The following is a 9674-nucleotide window of genomic DNA, read 5'->3' as shown; positions in this document are numbered from 1 at the left end:
CTAAATAAGCAGCGGGCGTTGTATTAGACCATCCGTAGGGCCCGCAAGGCCCTCTCCGTCGTCCTTCGAGTTGTTGCGCTCGCTGTGGCGCTGAGCATTGTCAACATGATCGACGAACATGAGGAATCAGGAGATGACTTTACTTGGAGAGGATGACAGTAGGGACCCACCAGGGCCATAGCCGTATGTATGCAAGTTCCTCCTTGTTATATACAACTATAATTTTTTTGCTTCCTCCTGGTTTCCTGACATCATGGTCCCTCACCAGCGTTAACCTATACAGTCAATAAACGAGAGAATTGCACAAGGAGCGGCCGACAGTTGAGACCCAGCAGCTCGAGTAGTATTTGTTTTTTAGGTGTAAGCAGAGTGTTTCTTAAGCGATGTTTTTGTTGTTGCTCAGAGGAGCAGGGTATCAATTGGGCAGGCTGTGGCCCGTCTAGCCTAGGCTATTATTTTATGTCGACCAAATATCCAGCCTAGATATTATTTTTTCAAGGTGAAAATGGCTAGCCCAGCTATACTTTTTTGCGGAATACCCAACCCAGGTTGACTAGTTATTCTCCGTCCCGCTGGGCTGTAAATCTTTCCTATGAGGGATGCATTAGGCCTAACAAGAAAATGGGCTTTAAGAAATAATAAATGGGATGTAATAAAAAACTGGGCTATAAATATACAAAAACGCACCAAACAGGTAATTACTTTCAAAATTATTATTTTTTGAATTTGGAAATTTTAATTTCATTACTTATTACGCACGAAATATTTATTTAGATTTTTACCTAATACAAATTCATTTTGAAATTATATTTAATCTGACTCAAAATTTCGGGATAAAATATTTCGGATCCCATCAAAATGTGGGATTTTTGGTTGAATTCTGTTTAGAGAGGTTGGTTGAAATTATTATTCGTTGTCCTAGCTAGAAAATGGGCTGTAATTTTAATAGACTATAAATGGGTTGTAGTAAATTCCATTAGAATTCAAAATTGGGTTGTACATTATTACAAATCGCAAATGGGCTATATGTTCTCTACCACAGATGTGATGCTCACTTTTGGGCCTACTATTTTTTTAGAATAATAGTAAGTGACGCGTACGAAAGGCTTGTGGGCCTACTAAGGCGTACGGAAGGCTTTGTAAACTTATAGTCAAAACACGATTCTAGCAACAGTGGTTGTTGGATGTCCATCCAACGACTATAGTGTTTCTTCAATCTCGGATATTCTTGCTTCAGCCGCCCAAACCACCGCTGGCGGTACCGCCTGCTACCGCCTCCGGTGGCCGGCTGTGCTGCAGCGCAGGCTTCACCAGCCCACCCTACTCCCAAACACCGTCCAGGCCATTCCTCTACTCACCAACACCTCCTGTTCTTCTCCGGTGACGGCAGCCTAACACTGTAGCCAAACCATTGAACCCTCGTACTCCCCTCCTCATGGGCATCCATTTCCGTGTCTTCATCGGCTCCAGGTCGTTCCCTTTGTAATACTCACCATCGTTCACTGCGTTGGTTCTCTTGGAGCGGTGTGGTCAACTTTGTCAACAAACGACAACCATTGGATGAGGCATGTATGTGGATTGGCTGACAGTGGGGACCCACATGGCCCATGGCTGCACGCACCAAGTGCCCCCGTATTATGCGAAAACAAATAATTTCTCCCCTGACAGGTTTGACCCACCAGCTACATCTCCGCACACAAGAAAGTGCTTCCTTTATTACGTGGAAATACAAAGTTTCCTCTCCCTAACAGCTGGGACCCACCAGATTTATTATGATCCTTTCCGTGAAAATATAGATTGTACCGAAGATGCTAAATTGTTCTCTTTTTATTCTAACTCGAAAAATAAGAAATAAAAAAAACAGAAAACATCTTCGCATGCAAGGAAGTGCCACCTTATTACGCAAAAAAAATTGGTTCCCCTGCTAGCTGGGACCCACCAGATTTGGAGGCTGACTTGTGGGCCTACTAAGTTAACGCGTATGCAGGGCTTTGTCAACTTAGTCAATAAACAATTCTAGCTGCACTGACTGTTGGATGTTAATCCAATGGCCGAGCTGCTTCTTCAACCTATGGTCTTGTTGCTCCAGCCGCCCAAACTTGCGCCCATCGTACTGCCTGCTCCAGCCTCCGGTGGCCGGCTGTGCTGCAGCGCAGGCCTCACCGCCCGACCATACTACTACTGGCCAAGCCTTCCCTCTACTCACCTACACCCCCTATTATTCTCCGGCGACGGCAGCCTTACACTGTAGCCGAACCAGTGAACCCTCGTACTCCCCTCTGCGTGGGCATCCACCTGCCTCGTCTTCCCTGGCTCAGCGTCGTTCCCTTCCTAGGCCTCGCCGTCATCCACTGCCTAGGTGTTGTCTGCACGGCGTAGTCAATGAACGACAGCCATCGGAAGAGTAGTGTACCGGTGAGGCTGATAGATGGACCCACCAGCTACATTTTCGCGCTCAAAGAAGTGCCTCCATATTAGGTGCGAAAAATGAATCCTTCCCCTGATAGCTCGGACCCACCATCAATAACTTCGCATGCAAGGAAGTGCCTCCTTATCCTCCCTGACAGCCGGGACCCACCTGGTCGAAGCGTACGTAGCATTGTCATTCTGGTCGCGAACGTGTATGTACATACTCGTCGATCCATCTCTCTGCAACGATGAACCATGGCCGAGCAAGCAGCGACACGTGTAGTAGTAGAGCCGCAACATAGCAGTTCAGGCAATCCCTTCCAAACCGTGTACACGTACGTACAGCTGATACGTCTCCAACGTATCTATAATTTTTGATTGTTCCATGTTGTTATATTATCATTCTTGGATGTTTTACAATCATTTTATAGCAACTTTATATCATTTTTTGGACTAACCCATTGACATAGTGCCCAGTGCCAGTTGCTATTTTTTCTTGTTTTTTTACTTCGTAGGAAATCAATATCAAACGGAGTCCAAACACCGCGAAACATTTTGGAGACATTTATGGACCAAAACACCTAGGATGGGCCAGAGAAGTACCAGATGGTTGCCCCGAGGGGGGCACAACCCACCTGGGCACGCCCGGGGGCCCAGGCGCACCCTGGTGGGTTGTGCCCACCTCGGTGGCCTCCCGCACCACCTCTTCACCCTATAAATCATCAAATATTCCAAAAACCCCGGCGGAGACCCTAGATCAGAAGTTTCGCCGCCGCAAGCCTCTGTAGCCATGAAAAACCAATCGAGACCCTATTTTGGCACTCCGCCGGAGGGGGAGATCATCACCATTGGCCATCTTCATCATCCTGGCGGGCACCATGATGAGGAGGGAGTAGTCCACCCTCGGGGCTGAGGGTTGTACCAGTAGCTATGTGTTTAATCTCTCTCTCTCTCTCTCCCTCTCTCTCTCATGTTCTTGAGATGTCACAGTCTTGATGTATCGCGGGCTTTGTTAATATAGTCGGATCATATGATGTTTTCCCCTCTCTATCTTGTTTGTGATGAATTGTGTTATTCCCTTTGAGATTTTATTTTATCGGATTGAATACTTTTATGGATTTGAGAACACTTTATGTATGTCTTGCTATGAATACCCGTGGTGACAATGTGGTATCATATTGATTCACTTGATATATGTTTTGGTACTCAACTCGCAGATTCCCGAGGTGACATTGGGGTAATCTATGCATAGGGGTTGATGCACGTTCTTGTCTTTGTTTCTCCGGTAGAAATCTTGGGGCACTCTTTGAGGTTCTTTGTGTTGGATTGAATATTAGGAATCTGAAATCATTGGTGTTATTTTAGTACGAACTCTTGGATAGATCAATTGTAAATAATAGCTTCGAGGTGGTTTCGTACCCTACAAACAATTTCTTCTTATGTTCTCCGCTAGATAGAAACTTTGGAGTGATTGTTCATCACACTTTGAGGGATGTTTATATGATCCAATTATATTAGCATTGTTGAGAGGTTGCACTTGTGATAGTACAAACCCTAGGCCTCATTTTCAAGTATTGCGATACCGTTTGTGCTCAATTTTATGAATTGCTATCTTGCTGCTTTCTATTGTTCCTACTACAAAAACCAATATCTATCATTCATATTACACTTGTATAACCATCTCTTCGCCGAACTAGTGCACCTATGCAATTTACCATTGTATTTGGTGTGTTGGGGACACAGGAGACTTTTTATTATTTGGTTGCAGGGTTGTTTGAGAGAGACCATCTTCATCCTACGCCTCCCATAGATTGATAAACCTTAGGTCATCCACTTGAGAGAAAATTGCTACTGTCCTACAAAACTCTGCGCTTGGAGGCCCAAGACGTGTCTACAAGAATAAAGTTGCGTAGAAGACATCAAGCTCTTTTCTGGTGCCGTTGCCGGGGAGGTGAGTGCTTGAAGGTATATCTTTAGATCTTGCAATTGAATCTTTTAGTTTCTTGTTTTATAACTAGTTTGGTTTATAAAAGAAAACTACAAAAAAATGGAATTGAGGTTGCATCATATTATTCATCTTTATAATGTATTTCGTGAAAATGATGGAAAAGAAAATTGTGCTCAGTTGGTAGAAGAAGAATTCAATAGATTGTTCTTGATGAGCATGATTGCAATATTGTTAGTATGAATTTTTTGAATATCCATGATGCTAATGATATGCAAAGCCATAAGCTTGGGGATGCTATGTTTGATGAAGATGATATTTTTAGTCCCCCAAGATTTGATGTGCATATTTATTATAATGATTGCATGCCTCCTATTTATGATGATTATAATGACGAAAGTGGATTTGGAGAGGTCATGACTTTACTTAGTGACGAATCTACCATTTTGGGTGAGGCTTCAATTGACTATGATAACAAAGTTGTTGTTTATGATGATTATGATGATGAAATGTATGCTATAAATAATAATGATAACCATGAAACTTGTCATCATCATTTTAATTTTCACTCAACTGATAGTTATTTTGTTGAGTTTGCTCCCACTGCTATTGATGAGAAGAAATTTGCTTATGTGGAGAGTAATAAGTTTTCTATGCTTGTGGATCATGAAAAGAATGCTTTATGTGATAGTTATATTATTGAATTCATTCATGATGCTACTGAAAATTATTATGAGAGAGGAACATATGCTTTTACATATCGCAATAATATCGAGTTTCCTCTCTTTATGTTGAAAATATTGAAGTTATGCTTGTTTTGCCTTTCTATGGTAGTTGATTCTTGCTCCCATAGATTGTTTGCCCACAAAATCCCTATGCATAGGAAGTGGGTTAGGCTTAAATGTGTTTGCCATGTGTTTCATGATGCTCCCATTGTGTTTTAATTATTTACTTTTAGTGAGAATCATTGAACTCATCATGCCTAGCTAAAAGGCATTAAAAAAGTGCTTGTTGGGAGACAACCCAACACTTTTACCTACTGTTTTTGTGTGTTCACATGATTATGCCACTGTAGTAATCATGTTTTTATTGCTTTTGTTTCAATAAAGTGCCAAGTAAAGCCTTTGGGATAGCGTGGATGATAGTTGACTTGATTTTGTCCAAAAACAAAACCTTTTGCACTCAGTTCAGGAATTTTGAAAATTCACTGGAACATGCTTTTGATCTGAATTTTTTATAGGTGATAGATATACAAATTCCCTATGTTGTCCTAATTTTTCAGAATTTTTGGAGTAGCAGAAATATGGTTGAAGTACAGATTACTATAGACTATTCTGTTTTTGACAGATTCTGTTTTCAATGCATAGTTTGCTTGTTTTCTAGTTTCTATGACTTATATTGCTCAATATAAATTGCGAAAATGATATGCTACAGTATGCATTGTGTGGAAGCAATTATGAATCTTGTCTTTGACAGTACCAAAGTGAAATGGTTTGCTCTTTATCATACTAACCTACCTCACGAAGTTCCGTTAAGTTTTGTGTGATTGAAGTTTTCAAGTTTTTGGTGAGATGTCGATACGAGGAGAACTAGCAAAGTGGCCCGCACATACGTGCGGGCTAGTATGTAATAAAGTTTGGTTAAAAGAATGTAACATTTGGTAGTTTTCTTGGTTGGTTGTGATGTGGTTATTTTTATGTAATAAAGTTTTTTTTCCCCGCAAAAAAAGGAATTCCCTTCCATATTTGGGAGAATATCGTGAAGGTACACCCGCTTGAATTGTTGAAGATTGTCATGTGTTCAGGTGATCATGTTTTTGATGTTGATATGATTTGTCAGGAAATTTGAGCTTATCTGCCTTGATCCATCATGTCGTGGTAGATTTGTTCATGTAAAATATATAGTTGTTTTGCAAAGAAGTTCCATGCTCATTAATTTTGAGTCCAAATATGAATCGTTGGTATTGGTTATGGTTTTTATATTCGTATGATTATGTATTATATGTTTGATTTTTTATAATTTATGCTAAATACATGATATATGGACTATATTTTATTGGGCATGTGCACAGTACTTTTCTTGAGCATGTACACTGTACGTAATCCTGGCTAATATGTAGAAAATCTTGTGTTTATTTTCCGGCAAAAATAATCTTGTGTTTTTCTTTAAATAGTATTTTCTTTAGTTGTGCTTTACCCCAATAGGCTACGGAGATGCACACAACACAATGCTCACACATTTTCTCTCTTGCTCAGACCGTACCTTCACATGTGAGCATGTAGCTCTTGCACCGCTAAAAGAAACGTATTGCAGTTGCTTCCCTACAAATAAAAAATCGTACTCTTGCCCGATCCCCTTTCTCCTTTCCTTCTTCTCTCCGCTCGCTCATTCCAAAATTCCTACGACCGAATGAGATCCGACTGGTAACTCAGCTACCATCAGTTTGCTCTCCCTTTAGCTTGCTCGTCCTCGACTGAGGCACCTCCCAGCTCGACTCGCATGTGATGTGGGCTTGGATCTTGTCTTCCGCTGCCAGCTTGAATCCATCTTCAGCATGAGGATGGCGGCAGCGTTGTCTTCCCCTAGCGCGCGAGCCAGACGCATCGTCGTCGTTCCCAGTCGAGGCAGCCAGACACATCGTCGTCTTCCTCCACATCGGCAGCTTTCTTCGTCCTACAGGTTCCCCTTTCTCCTTTTCCTGATTGCGATTTTTTATTAACCTTTTATTATGTTTGTACGGTTGTATATACCAATATAATGTGATTAAGGTACTGCCTGTTAGTGGAAAATGTTTATTTTCTTATGCCCCTTCCACTTCTTTCCAGGCTTGGACCGTAATCGGCAGTATTAGCCCCCCTTACTCCAATTCATATTTAACACATATAAATAATAAAAACCTTACCCCAATTCATATTGAACAAATATATGTATTAATCAGTGTAATTGTGAGTAACTCTAGTTTAATATTTCCCAAAGACAAAAATGTATTTATATTAATAGAGTAGTAAAATAGGTCTGACCGCATTGTCATACAAATTATAATGATGCACAGATGCTCTTTATATTGTGTTGTACTATATATTAAGCCACAAATATCAGAAAATATAGTGTACATGTTTGGTATTGATTAACTATTTCCTTCAAATGTTGATGCACGTTTCCAGTACTTACGCAGAGCAGTGGACCATATTTGTCCTGCCATATCATGTTAGCATTGGTATGCTATTAATTTGTATTTTGAAGATAGTTTGCAGTGTACAAATTTTTCATGTACCTATTCTTATCTAAGAATCATACTAAAAGTGTTTTTGTTTTTCCATACCTTTAAAATAGTTCAGTATAGACAATGTTCTTGACCACATCATCCTCTTTGCTATCTTCATCATTTACCATTACACATTGTCCATCTCTTCTTGTGAATCTTGATAATGCTACGTGTAGCTATCCATTTGTGAACACTTGTTTAGGAAAATATAGTACTACCTTTACTTCTGTCTAGTGCCTCAAAGCATATCTTATTTGCCATTAGACCTTTATCCCGTAGTATAAGTGACGTCTTTTTTAGTAGGTCAAGTGGGAACCTTAACATGTTGACTCTTCTGCAAGGATAGGGGGATGTGGAACCTCGAGTGTGCTCCCTATAGAAGCAGCGCTGCAATATGAGATGACACCACTGCTAGTACTATCTTTCCTTCGGAACACAACTTTGCTGTGATTGCCTCCGTAGGTATGTCTTACAGATCCCGCCATAGCCGTCCACAAATATATTCTTTCCCAAATTTTTGTTCATCGATTCCATTACTGAATCAAACGCATGTAGTTGTTCAGAGTTCATATTGCCAAAGATCCTGGAATGATGTTATCTCTTCATTGAGTAGTCTGTTTCCAAGTTACTTTATCTGTGAAGAATCCGAATGTTGTATTCCGGGGTATTCCTTAAATGTCTTTCCAGCTTGTCTCATGAGCTTATCTACTTTCACCAAGGCGTATCCTTGCTTCTGTGTATCTGTTAGTCAAAGTGTAGGATAGTTCAAGAGCCTTCTCTGCCTATACTCCATGTGTTCGCTTAGAACTTCTGAGCATGTCCCCCACAATATTTTTGGGCTTGTGACTTCAATGGCATAAGAGTTGTGAACAGTTGTCTTAGCTGGTAGCCAATCACCCAGTCTGATGCCCCATTTATGCACTCAATCCACTCTGTCGTTGATATCATAGTGCTTCGCAAGCAGATTTGTATGAAGTGTGGACAACTCCATTTACGGTTCCTTTTGAAAGACATGCATCCTTTGCGGGCGTTAAGTAGCATTCGCATGTAGTATTTTTCACCATTTGTTGTATGAGCATATATATCATTCCAGCGTATCTTCCTTTCTTTGTTTTGCCCCACTTTTTCTCTTTTTTCTTCCATACCCATTTTAACGGGAACTCTGCATATGTTAATTCTCTTGCTTCACGGGATCTTGTTTGTCTCCATCCACTATGTACATTTTGTTATTCCCACTCTTTCTTTCCTTACGATCTTTGTTAAATCTGTATAATCAGTTAAAATGATTTGTTGCTCATTCTCTAGGTGGAAATGCAACCTTTCGATGCAGGGATCTTGAAAGTGCATTTTGAACTGAAATATTCTTCAACACACGTCATTGCCTGATATGTACGTGTACTTGAGGCACCTATTGATCTTATCGTTTTCTATATACTGGTTATCCATCTTCACCTACAGTGGTATTACTGTCATATTTTTTAGGGAACTTTCTTATACATGTGTTGTCGACCATGCCACATGGTCCATGCAACATGTAGTTCTCAACCACTACATATCCTTATGGATCAACTAGTCTTGAATTTCAGTGCATGTTATCCTATCTACCTCTGATGGTTCGGGGTACTTGTGTTTCTTTTCCTTTCTGTCAAGGAATATGACTATGTGGGCATGTCGGAGATCCCTTTTTTGGAACTTTATTGTGTATATAACTGCAATTTTGAAATAACCGTTAGTTATTTTTCTATAGGGATATAGTAAGAGGTGTGATCAAGTAGTTGGGTATTACTTGCGAGTGTTTTTCTAAAGTATTACCTTTCTCTTATGTCTCTCACGAACTCCTTGAGCTTTATGTGGAACACTTGGTCAACAATTTCAGGTCTTTCTGATGCTGTTTGGCCTACTTCTTGTAGCATTGATTGAATTTCTGACTAAACTGTGTTGCATGTGAATGTCACAAATACATTGGGATATCCAGTCCATCGACATATTGTCATAGCGTCCTGGTTATTTTGTGCTTTGTATCTGGGGCTCCGTCGGCCGGGCGTGCCACCGCGG

General features: G+C 40.6%; 1 long non-coding RNA gene across 1 annotated transcript; it reads left to right on the top strand.

The window, feature by feature from the left end:
- Positions 1-6602: 6602 nt before the first annotated feature.
- On the top strand, positions 6603-9363 carry LOC123137314 (uncharacterized). Its single transcript, XR_006468063.1, has 3 exons — positions 6603-7033; positions 7966-8081; positions 8925-9363. It is a non-coding gene; the product is annotated as an uncharacterized lncRNA (long non-coding RNA).
- The last annotated feature ends 311 nt before the right edge of the window (positions 9364-9674 follow it).

The sequence above is a fragment of the Triticum aestivum genome, chromosome 6B, assembly GCF_018294505.1.
Source record: "Triticum aestivum cultivar Chinese Spring chromosome 6B, IWGSC CS RefSeq v2.1, whole genome shotgun sequence".
Taxonomy (NCBI): domain Eukaryota; kingdom Viridiplantae; phylum Streptophyta; class Magnoliopsida; order Poales; family Poaceae; genus Triticum; species Triticum aestivum.
Note: the sequence above shows the minus strand (reverse complement) of the source record. Positions and strands in the feature narration are given on the sequence as shown.